A 12,009-nucleotide genomic window follows, 5' to 3' on the forward strand; every position below is an offset into this window, starting at 1 on the left:
TGCAATAGAAGCTCCATAAGCATATTTCCCATTATCTGCTTACAGTAGCTAGTGCAAGACAGAATGCTCTCTGTTGTGTTTGGAGGAGTAGTCTATATACCCCCTAGATCAGAGGTTCCAGGACCCTTCGGGGGGGGCACGGATGGGGGGCTCCATTCCCGGCCCTGCCCCCACCCCCAGCTGTGGCTCTAGCCTCAGCCCCCTTACTCCTGTCCGCATCCCTTCGCCCATGACACCGTTCCTGGCCCCGACTGGGAGGGGCATGGACAGGGTAGGGTTGCCAACTTTCTAATAGCACAAAACCGAATACCCCTGCCCTGAGGCCCCGCCCCTGCCCCACCCCTCCTCTGAGGTCCTATCCCCGCTTGCATCCCCCTCCCTCATTGCATCCCCGCTCATTTTCCCCCACCCTCGCTAGGCTGGAGCAGGGTGTGGGAGGGGGTGAGGGCTCCAGCTGGGGGTGCGGGCTCTGGGGTGAGGCCGGGGATGAGGGGTTTGGGGTGTGGGAAAGGGCTCTGGGCTGAAGCAGGGGGTTGGGGGGGGTATGGGCTCTGAGCTGGGGGTGCAGGCTCCAAGTGGGGCAAGAAATGAGGGGTTCAGGGTGCGGGAGAGGGCTCTGGGCTGGGGCAGGGAGTTGGGGTGAGGACCGGGGATGAGGGGTTTAGGGTGCAGGAGAGGGCTCCGGGCTGGGGCAGGGAGTTGGGGCGAAGACCAGGGATGAGAGGTTTAGGGTGCAGGAGAGGGCTCCGGACTGGGGCAGGAGGTTTGGGTGTGGGGGAGGTTGCGGAGTGTGGGAGGGGACTCTGGGCTGGGGCAGGGGGTTGGAGTGTAGGAGGGAGTGCAGGATCCTGGCGGTGCTTACCGTGTTCCCAGGAAGTGGCCACCAGATCCCTGCGGCCCCACGGCGCATGGGCGGCCAGTGAGGCTCCATGCGCTGCCTTCGCTCGCGCCTGCAGGCACTACCCCCGCAGCTCCTATTGGTCACGGTTCCTGGCCAATGGGAGCTGCGGAGCCGGCACTCGGGGCACGGGCAGCACGCAGAGCCCTGGCCGCTCATGTGCATAAAGGCCGCAGGGACCCAGCATCCGCTTCTGGGAGCCGCACAGAGCTAGGGCAGACAGGGAGCCTGCCTTAGGCCTGGAACCCCACTGCGCTGCCGACCAGACTTTTAACGGCCCGGTCAGCAGTGCCGACCAGAGCTGCCAGGACCCTTTTCGATCGGGCGTTCCGGTCGAAAACTGGCAACGCTAGGACAGGGAAAGAGGGGGCATGACCCTGAAAAGTTTGGGGACCACTGCCCCAGATATATACTTTTCCTGGAGGCAACGCAGCTTCAGACAGTGCTGCCAATTCTATAGCGACAGAGGTCTCTAGTTCATGCGGGCCCACAATCCTAGGGCCAGCTTGAAATGCTAGTGCAGGGGTCGGCACCTTTCAGAAGTGGTGTGCCAAGTCTTCATTAATTCACGGTAATTTAAGTTTTCGCGTGCCAGTCATACATTTTACATTTACAGGGGCCAGCGGATGGAACCCCAGACTGGCAGCGGGCTGAGCGGACCGGCGGCTGGGACCCCAGGCTGGCAGCGGGCTGAGCGGACCGGCGGCTGGGACCCCAGGCTGGCAGTGGGCTGAGTGGCTCAGCCTGCTGCGGGTCTAGGGTTCTGTCCGCCAGCCCCTGCCAGCTGGGGTCCCGGCCGCTGGCCCCACTTAGCCTGCAGCCGGCCAAGGGTTCCATCCAGGCCGGCAGCGGGGACCCCAGGCCAGCAGCAGTGTGCCACAGTAAATCAGCTCGCGTGCCGCCTTTGGCACACGTGCCATAAGTTGCTGACCCCTGTGCTAGTGTGATGTTCACTGTTCATGCACCAATACTGCATGGCATGAAGTAGGAGCTACTTCATACTCAAAGATCTGTGGTGATAATTTGAAGGCCTAAGGAATCAAGATGGGGTTTTTTGGGGGGGGAGGGGGAGGTGTAAGTTGGGGGAAAGAGTCGCACTGTGAGGACAGGATTCTCCACTGTTGGTCCCAGTTTCTGTTGGGCAAAGGAGGAGGACGGCAAGCAAGCCAGCTTCAGCGCCTCGATCCTGGGGCCAGTTCTAAACTGGCTCAGATCCTGGCCTAGACTAGAGCACCCTGTGGGTCCCTTCTTCTAGCACACACACTATACCCTGGGGTCCCTTCTTCTAGCACACACACTATACCCTGGGGACTACAGGCGGCGTAGGAGCTGCTTAGTTCAGCTCTACACCCACTGGGGGCATCCACATCTGCAGAGATCTGGCCACTTTCCATCGCCTTTAGGCCACTCTGACCGTGCCAAGGGAAGAAAGTGGACCAGAGAATCTTGGACTTTGCAGCCAAATGGCTTTTGAGGGAGCTGCAGGGTTGCCTGAAGTAGCCCTGCTTGCAGGTGAGCATCTGCAGTGCTCCCACTACTGCTCCAATGCCCTTTAGTGTGTCACCGCTGGCAGCTCCCTAGCCTAAAGCTGGCCTTGCATATACAGAAATCTTGTGCATATGCATGAAGCTTGTAGGATAGTTGTAGGGGTTTGGGGTCGTGGAGATAGCCACGAGAGACATCTAATACTGAACCCACTGACACAGGGAATGAAACTACGTTTAACAGCCAGAGTTCACAGCTGGTTGGTGCCAAACCGGATTTTAGTAATTTGGCTGGCCAGTGTGATTGGGCCCAAACCGGGTTGTAAGCAAGTAGCACCAGGCAAAATAATTCTAACCCTTTGAAATCTGAGGACTTTGCATTTGTTTCCATTTCATTAAATTGGTTCAGTTTTTAAGGAAAGAGGCAAGAAGAGACCTCAGAATTTTGCAGTTTTCCCATTTAAAACCAGGACCATTTTTTTTTTTGGAGAGGCAGTGTTGCCTAGTGGCTAGCACACTGGACTAGGCTTCAAGAGACCTCGGTTCCATTCCTGGCTCTGCCACTGGCCTGCTGCATGACTTTGGGCAAGTCACTGCCCTGATCTGTACCTCAGTTTCCCCATCTATAAAACAGGAACAATGATACTAGTAGCAAAAATCCCCAATGGCCAGAGATGAGACACTAGATGGGGAGGGCACTGAGTTACTATAGAGATTTCTTTCCCATGTGTCTGGATGATGGGTCTTGCCCACTTGCTCGGGGTTCAACCAATCACCATATGTAGGGTCAGGAAGGAATTTTCCCACAGGTCAGATTGACAGAGACCGTGGGGGGGCAGGATGCCCTTCCGGTGCAGCATGGGCCACAGGTCAATTGCTGATTTAAACTAGAGTAAGTGGTGGATTCTCTGTAACTTGAAGTCTTTAAATCATGATTTAAAGATTTCAGTAACTCAGCCAGAGATTATGGGTGGGTGAGGTTCTGTGGGTGAGGTACAGGAGCAGGTGGGTGAGGTTCTGCGGCCTGCAATGTGTAGGAGGTCAGCCTAGATGATCATGATGGTTTCTTCTGGCCCTCAAGTCTATGAGTTGGCCTCCTTTGTAAAGCACTTTGAGATCTACTGATGACAAATGCTATATAAGAGCTGGGTTTTATTATTCTTTTGAGTGAAAAAGACTCAAACAGATAGAGAGGCAAGGCTAAAATCAACACTGGGGTAAGGTGGTGTTCTCCACTGACTTTATTGGAGTCTCACCTATTTACATCAGGAATGGGTTTGTCCCTTAGACTACAACTTGTACTATACAGGACAGCTTGACCCTGTTCTCACCGGTCACACAAACAGCGCAATAACCCAGTTCTTCACAGATGTTTGTTAAACATATTTGTGAACTTTGTGCCAACAAGGCTTCTGACAAAAATGTATCTGATGAATAATTCAGATCGATATAATTTACCGCTCAAAGGGCGACTCAATTGTTTGCTGATGAACAAATGTCATACTTCAAAATAAACACTCCTGTTTAAATTCCCCAAACTCTGGGCAAGTTGGAAGTAAATCCTAAATAACAGTAAATGTAAGCTGTAGCACTCGCAGACTTGGCTGATCAGCATTTATGAGTCACTTATAACGGGGCTCTGTCATTAAATGATGTCAAGTTGAGGGAACATTAGCACTAGGTATTACCCGTCTCAGCATTAATATTTCTTTAAGTATTTCAATAGAATAGTTTAGCTTATGGGCAGGGAGGGTGTCCCTACCCTCTGTTTGCCAGAAGCTGGGAATGGGCAACGGGATGGATTGCCTGATGATTACCCGTTCTGTTCATTCCCTCTGGGGCACCTGGCGTTGGCCACTGTCGGAAGACAGGATACTGGGCTAAACGGACTTTTGGTCTGACACAGTGTGGCCGTTCTTATGTTCTTTCAGTCTGATTTCACCCAGAACACTTTGGACTGTGGTTCTGCGAGAGCATACAGGCTAAGTAGGGCTGGATCAATAATTAAATGGGAAATCTCCGGACTCAGCACTGCAGGAATTCCTGCTGATGAGTCAGTTGGCCCTGTCTACACCAGCTTCTTTCTCACACTTTCCCATCATAAAACCAAAACCAGCACAACTTCACTAGCAGTAGCAATGGTGGGGAGTGCCGGTGTAGGCCTGACTCCGGTGATTATCAGCAGGTTTAGGATTAGAAGACACAGTGATCAGAATGTCAGCAGCTGGTCTCCAGAAGCATTGCCACCACTGCTCACCAGGACTGGTGCAGCTGGAGCTGCAGCTACTCCCATCATGGGATTTGCATAACAAATTGTTAATGTAATCATGGGAAATTTAAAGAAAAATGCTAGTGTAGACACAGGTTAAGTGACACCCTTACCTCTGAGTCAGTGTGGAATGATACTAGGGAGCACAGTGCTGCTGGAGGTTCTGTCTCTTTTGTAACCCTTCTGCCAGGCAGAGCCAGCAGCAACCAGGGCCGGGTTCAATATCTAGGGGTTCCTTTCCATTGATACAACACAGAACCATCTTGAGCCCCCACCCAATAACCTTGGGAAATTACACACCACCCCTGGGTGCCTCTGAGAGGCAATACTGCCCCACTCGCAAGCACAGAGCCTGAGTGTAGAAAAAAAACTTTTAATAAAAGGAGGAAAGTTACTCAATGTTAATTTGGGAGAACATCACAAACAGGGTTCATAAACATAAACCATGAGTAAAAGATCCACCCCCAAGTAGACTGGGCAGTGTCCTTTTCCCCTCAGGTTCTTAAGTCCAGCAACCCAAAAGTCCTTTTAATGTGCCCATCCCTTCTCTGCACCCCACTCACAGTTGTTGTCCTTGGTCAATGCAGACCCAGAGTTCAGAGGTGCATCTGTGGAGTTCACCTCCAACTCTGGGTGGAGGTAAGGAGGCACCTTACTTGCTCCACGGTCCCTCTCTGCTGGCCGCGCCTCCAGCCGCTCGCTGCACCGCCGGCTGCTTGCTGTGCCGCCTGGCCGCCCCGCCAGCCACTCATTCTGATCACCACCTCACCATGAGCCAACTGTCAGTCACCTTCTGCTGCCACCTGCCTCTCTGCTGTGACCGCTGCCCATCAGGTCTTAGTGATTTTCAGCTCTTTGCAGGCTGGGCAGAAACACCGCCCCATCTCAAGTGATTTTAGCTCTCAGTGATTTTCAGCTCTGGGCAAAACCACAGTCCTACCACAACTGATTTTTAGCTCTGATTGAGCATTTAAAATAACAAAGAGGCTCCTAATTTAGCTTTCTCTTTAAACAGTGGGAAGGAACATATTAAACCAGTTTTAGTCTCTAAGGTGCCACAAGTACTCCTGTTCTTCTTTTTATATTAAACCAGTTTAGGTGAGGGTCTGTCACCACTTAGCTAGGACACCTGTTCAAGTCAAGGGTAAAAGTATAAATAGGCAGGCCAAAAAACAATTTGAAGAGCAACTAGCAAAAGACTCAACAACTAATAGAAAAAAAATTAAATACATCTGGAGCAGGAAGCCTGCCAAACAACCAGTGGGGCCACTGGACAATCGAGGTGCTAAAGGAGCACTCCAGGAAGACAAGGCCATTGCAGAGAAGCTACCTGAATTCTTTGCATCGGTCTTCACTGCAGAGGATCTGAGGGAGATTCCTACACCTGAGCCATTTCTTTTCGATGACAAATCTGAGCAACAGCCCAGATTGAGATGTCAATAGGGTATTCGCCCAGAGCTCTGAAGGAACTCAAATATGAATTTGCAGAACTAACGACTATGGTATGTAACCTATCGCTTAAATCAGCTTCTGTGGCAGATGACTGGAGGACAGCTATTGTGATGCCAATTTTTAAAAAAGGCTCCAGCGGCAATGCTCACAATTACAGGCTGGTAAGCCTAACTTTAGTACCAGGCAAATTGTTCGGCAGTATAGTAAACAACAGAATTATCCCACACATAGACAAACATGATTTGTTGGGGAAGAGTCAACATGGCTTTTGCAAAGGAAATCATGCTTCACCAATCTGTTAAAATTCTTTGAGGGGATCAACAAACATGTGGACACAGTGGATATAGTGTACTTGGACTTTCAGAAAGACTTTGACAAGGTCCCTCACCAAAAGCTCTTAAGCAAAATAAGCTGTCATGGGATAAGAGGGAAGGTCCTCTCATGGATCAGTAACTTGTTAAATGACAGGAAACAAAGGGTAGGAATAAATGGTCAGTTTTCAGAATTTGATTCCCCCGGAGATCTGTACTCAGGCCAGTGCTGTTCAACATATTCATAAATGATCTGGACAAAGGGGTAAACAGTGAAGTGGCAAAATTTGCAGATGATAAAAAATTATTCAAGATAGTTAAGTCCAAAGCAGACTGCGAAGAGCTACAAAGGGATCTTACAAAACTGGGTGACTGGGCAACAACATGGCAGATGAAATTCAATGTTCATAAAGGCAAAGTAATGCACATTGGAAAACATAATCCCAGTTATACATGTAAAATGAGGGGATCTAAATTAGCTGTTACCACTCAAGAAAGAGATATTGGAATTGTGAATAATTCTCTGAAAACATCTGCTCAATGGGCAGCAGCAGTCAAAAAACCTAACCATGTTAGGAAACATTAGTAAGAGAGATAATATCATAATGCTACTATATAAATCCATGATACACCCACACCTTGAATACTGCATCCAATTCTGGGCACCCCACCTCAAATAAGATATATTAGACATGGAAAAGGTACAAAGAAGGGCAACAAAAATGATTAAGGGTAAGGAACGGTTTCCATATGAGGAGAGATTAAAAAGACTGGGACTTTCCCGCTTCCAGAAGAGACGACTCAGGGCATTTCTTCACTACAAACTTAAGTTGACCTATGATATATCGACTTACAGCCGCTGCAGTAACCTGCGTTTTTTCATGTGCACACTGCCTCCTCCTGTCGGTGGTGTGTGTCCTCACCAGGAGCGCTTTCACCAACTTAAGAGGGGCAGTGTGGGGGACTGAGAGTCTAGGCTCTCAGCTCTATGGGGAGTTCCCTGCTAGAAGTCCAGCTGCCGCCCGGGTTCTCAGCTCCGCTCCTCACTGGGACCCCAACTACCACCGGGACTCTCAGCTCTGCACAGAGTTCCCTGCCGGGAACCCAACTGCCCCACAGCTGCCCCCCAAGGCTCTCCACTCCCTGCCAGGAGCCCATCTGCCCCCCAGGACTCCCAGTTCCACACTGCCCCCCCAAGGCTCTCCACTCCCTGCCAGGAGCCCATCTGCCCCCCAGGACTCCCAGCTCCCCACTGCCCCCAGGGCTCCCCACTCCTTGCCAGGCGCCCATCTGCCCCCTGGGACTTCCAGCTCCCCACTGGGAGCCTGGCTGCGCCCCAACTCTCCACTGTCCCCCTGGGTTCCCCACTCCCTACTGGGAGCCTGGTTGCCCCACATATACACCCAGGCTCTCAGCTCCCAGTTCTCCACTGGGAGTCCAGCAGCAGCCCAAGCTCCAGGCACGGAGCCAGGAGCACCAGGGGCAGCTGGGCTCCCAGCAGGGAGCCGGATGGCAATCAGGTTCCCAATGGGGAGGCTGACTCAGAGCGGGGAGCCAGGGGCGGGGGGAAGGGCGGGGCAGCTGGGCTGTAGCCCCTCACCCATCCCAGGGGGACAGCCCAAGCTGTGAGCCAGGGACGTGGTTCACAGCAGGGAGCTTACCAGTCTTTCTTATCAATTTCAGGGCTCCAGCACAGAGCTGTGAAATTAACAACACTGACAGCCAACAGCCAGTGTAAGTAACCTGCAGTGTCTGCAAGGACACTGTATTACCCTAACTACACCGACATAAGCCCTACTCCACTCGTGGAGATAGAGTTATTATGCTGGTGTAGTAGGGCACGTATATCAGTGTGAGCAAAGCTGTAGTGTAGACACTGACATAATTAGATCGACATAAGCTGCCTTATGTCAACCTAACTCTGTCGTGTAGACCAGGCCTAAGGGGGGATATGATAGGGGTCTATAAAATCTTGACTGGTGTGGAGAAAGTGAATCAAGAAGTGTTATTTACCCCTTCACATAACACGGGACCCATGGGTCCCTCGATGAAATTAATAGACAGCAGGTTCAAAACAAACAAAAGGAAGTATTTCTTCACACAATGCATAGTCAACCTGTGGAACTCCTTGCCAGCTGATATTGCGAAGGGCAAAAGTATAACTGGGTTAAAAAAAGAATTAGATAAGTTCATGGAGGGTAGGTCCAGCAATGGCTATTAGTCAAGATGGTCAGGGATGCAACCCCATGCTCTCGGTGTCCCTAAACCTCTGACTGCCTGATGCTGGGACTGGTTAACAGGGGATGGATCACTTGATAATTTCCCTGTTCTGTTCATTCCCTCTGAAGAACCTGGCATTGGCCACTGTAGGAAGACAGGACAGTGAGCTACATGGACCATTGGTCTGACCCAATATGGCCATTCTTATGTTCTTATGCTACCATTTTCAATAAAGCATTCTTTTTCCTATCCTGTCTTGAACAATACTGTGCAGTGCTGCTGTTAAACAGCTACCACCCTCCACCCCAGAGGGGGCTGCATTTCAGTGATGCATTTCTGTGTTCCCTATGCAGGTCAGTAAGAAACTATAGGGATCTCTTGGGTATCCTATATACGTGAAGTAGTCATTATTAACACAGTCATTCAACTGGAGTGACATTTCCATTGATTTAGTCAATGTGCAGCCAGGATAGCCCTGCTCCTCAGGGCCCAGGGGTGGATTTTCCCTTCTGTTTTGTTATGTGGTATAGATTTAAGAGGCCATGAACATGAGGTAATGTCTGGAGTTGAAGGGTTACAAGGAAGACACTTGCAGTGTCTATGCTAGCAAGACCAGCAACCATTGGCAGGCTGTGCTGGCCAAAGCTATTATAATGAGGAAAGTAAATATTATGCCACATAGGCATAATAAGCTGCTTGTGCTTTGAATGGTAGGACCATCCAGAAGGAAAACCTACTGGAATAGTTAGAATTCCTAAGGCCAGTAAAGACTAAAAGCAAAACGTGGAGTGGAACACATGCTGAATAAGTCTATGCTCATTCTGAGGGAAGCAGCCAGCATCCTCGGGCTACAGATGGTTCCCATCAAGAGGAATTTTTTTTTAGATTAATTCCAAAACAAGCCAGAGATATATTTTTATTTCAGAGTACGTGAAAAATTACACAGTGTTTCACTGGCTCTCCCTCCATTCTTGGCCTCTGCTCTGACCTGGCAGGAAACCTTACTTCATATTAGAGACAAGCCCAAGCCAGAACCCCAGATCCAAACAGGCCCAACTGCTCAAACTCTGGACTTGAATCCAGATCTGAATTTTGCAGTCAGGGCCTCCTTCAATTCTTGGCAGAGCTGGAACCCCAGGTCCAGTCACCCCATTTCACATTTTGGGCCTTTGCCCTTGGCTGGATCCTGGCCACTAGTAATTCTTAGCTGGCCGAGCCAGGGGACCCTAAGAGACTGTTTCAGATGGCATAATTCAGAGCAGTTTTTAGGCTGCTTTAGATCATGCCAGCATTGTGTTGGCCCCCACCCAGCTCCAAGATCAAGGGAACAGCAAGGTGCCTTCTCTACCCTCCTGCCCTAGATCTGATGCCAAATCCAGCTCGGCTAGACCCAGGAATTTGTGTCCTTTCTCCCAGTCCAACTACCTATGAATTTTGTAAAGAATCATAGAATGTCAGGGTTGGAAGGGACCACAGGAGGTCATCTAGTCCAACCCCCTGCTCAAAGGGGGCCCAATCCCTAGACAGATTTTTGCCTCAGATCCCTAAATGGCCCCCTCAAGGATTGAACTCACAACTCTGGGTTTAGCTGGCCAATGCTCAAACCACTGAGCTATTCCTCCCAAATATATAATTTCAACAGAATATATGGAGATATAGCTTCTCCTAGAACTGGAAGGGACCCTGAAAGATCATTGAGTCCAGCCTCCTGCCTTCACTAGCAGGACCAAGTACTGATTTTCCCCCAGGTCCCTAAGTGGCCCCCTCAAGGATTGAACTCACAACCCTGGGGGGTTTTTTGAGGGAGGGAGTGGTGAATTTGGAAATCGAGACTCAAATCTGGATCCAGGACGAAAGAATTCTTCAGTTGACCTAGCGCTGTCTAGGCTGGTGGTTAGATCGGCTTAACATCATCACTCAGAGGTGTGGATTTTTCACATTGCTGAGCCATGTAGCTGGGTCAACCTAACCTTCTAGTGTAGACCTGGCCTACTTTTACGTGGCTATATCATTACGTAGCTACTCTTTACCTAAATAATGCTTCAGTCAAAGAGTCTGAGGCCGGATCTCCCAGATTCGCTAGGATGATTAAAAGTTAGCTACGTCACAGAGGGGTTTGAAAAATCCACCCCCCCGAGCAGTGTAGTTAAGCCGACCCAACCCCTGGTGTAGACAGTGCTAGGTCAATAAAAGAATTCTTCCATCAACCTAGCTACTGCCTCTTGGGGAGCTGGATTAACTATAGTGACATGAAAACTCCTTCTGTCTCTGTAGTGAGCCGGAGTCCTGGGTGGGGGCGTGGCTTGAACCGGAAGAGGCGGGGCCTCAACCGGAAGAGGCGGGGCCTTTAGAGATTTAAAGGCCCTGGGGCTCCAGCTGTGGCTGGGAGCTCCAGGGCCTTTAAATCACCCCGGGGCTACCAGCTACAGAGCCCCAGGGCTCAGGGGTGAATTAAAGGGCCCGGGGCTCCGGCTGCCGCAGAGCTCTGGGCCCTTTAAATCACCACGGGAGCCCAGAGCTCCGGCAGGGATTTAAAGGGCCTGGGGATCCCCGCAGCAGCCAGAGCCCTGGGCCCTTTAAACCACCGCCGCAGAAGCCGGTCCAGTCTGGTACGGCATACTGGCTCTTACTGGTATGCCGTACCGGACCAGAACAGCTTACTCACCTCTGCTTAAGGGCCTAACTGGCTCCTACTACTTCAGCTGACTGCCTGTTCTCCTCAAGTGGGTTCAGGGAAGCAGCAGGAAACAGGAAGCTCCCTGAGAAGCTGGTGTTAATCAGTCCAGGCTCATGGGGGTGCTAGAAGTACATAAGAGGCTCCTCCTCCTCTCTCTCCCTGCAGCTCCTGCTGCTTTCTGTTATTCCCTCTCACCTTTTCTCCTGCCTGCCTGTTATGTCTCTTGTGCCCTTCTTCCTCCAGCACAGCACTCCACCATCTCTGTGCATCTCAAGCAGAGAGAATATATATGCACCAGCAGCAGACACAATTTTCTACACTCTGGGTCCTAGTGGCGCCCCTCCCTCCCCCCCAGTCTGGCACCTGAGGCAGCTGCCTCAGTTTGCCTCATGGTAAGGCCAGCCCAGAAGTATAGTTTAAGCAGTGAATTTGGCCATACATCCTTATGGGGGAGAAAATGTTCCACTAATTTGTGCCTTTGAGACACAGCCCTTCATTGGAGGGAAGTGCAGAGCCACACCAAACCAAGCAGGAGGTCTGGCAGGCATGGTGCCTGGAAAAAGCACTACATCTACTACTCTCCGCACTCAGCCATCTCTTCAGGCTGGCACAGGACCACTGATCCTTCAATATTTTGGGGGGGGAGTCTAGTGCTGGGAGCAGTACAGTCATTGAGTGGCTGTTGTGCTCTCTGAGTA

The sequence above is a fragment of the Malaclemys terrapin genome, chromosome 1 (assembly GCF_027887155.1).
Source record: "Malaclemys terrapin pileata isolate rMalTer1 chromosome 1, rMalTer1.hap1, whole genome shotgun sequence".
Lineage (NCBI taxonomy): Eukaryota > Metazoa > Chordata > Testudines > Emydidae > Malaclemys > Malaclemys terrapin.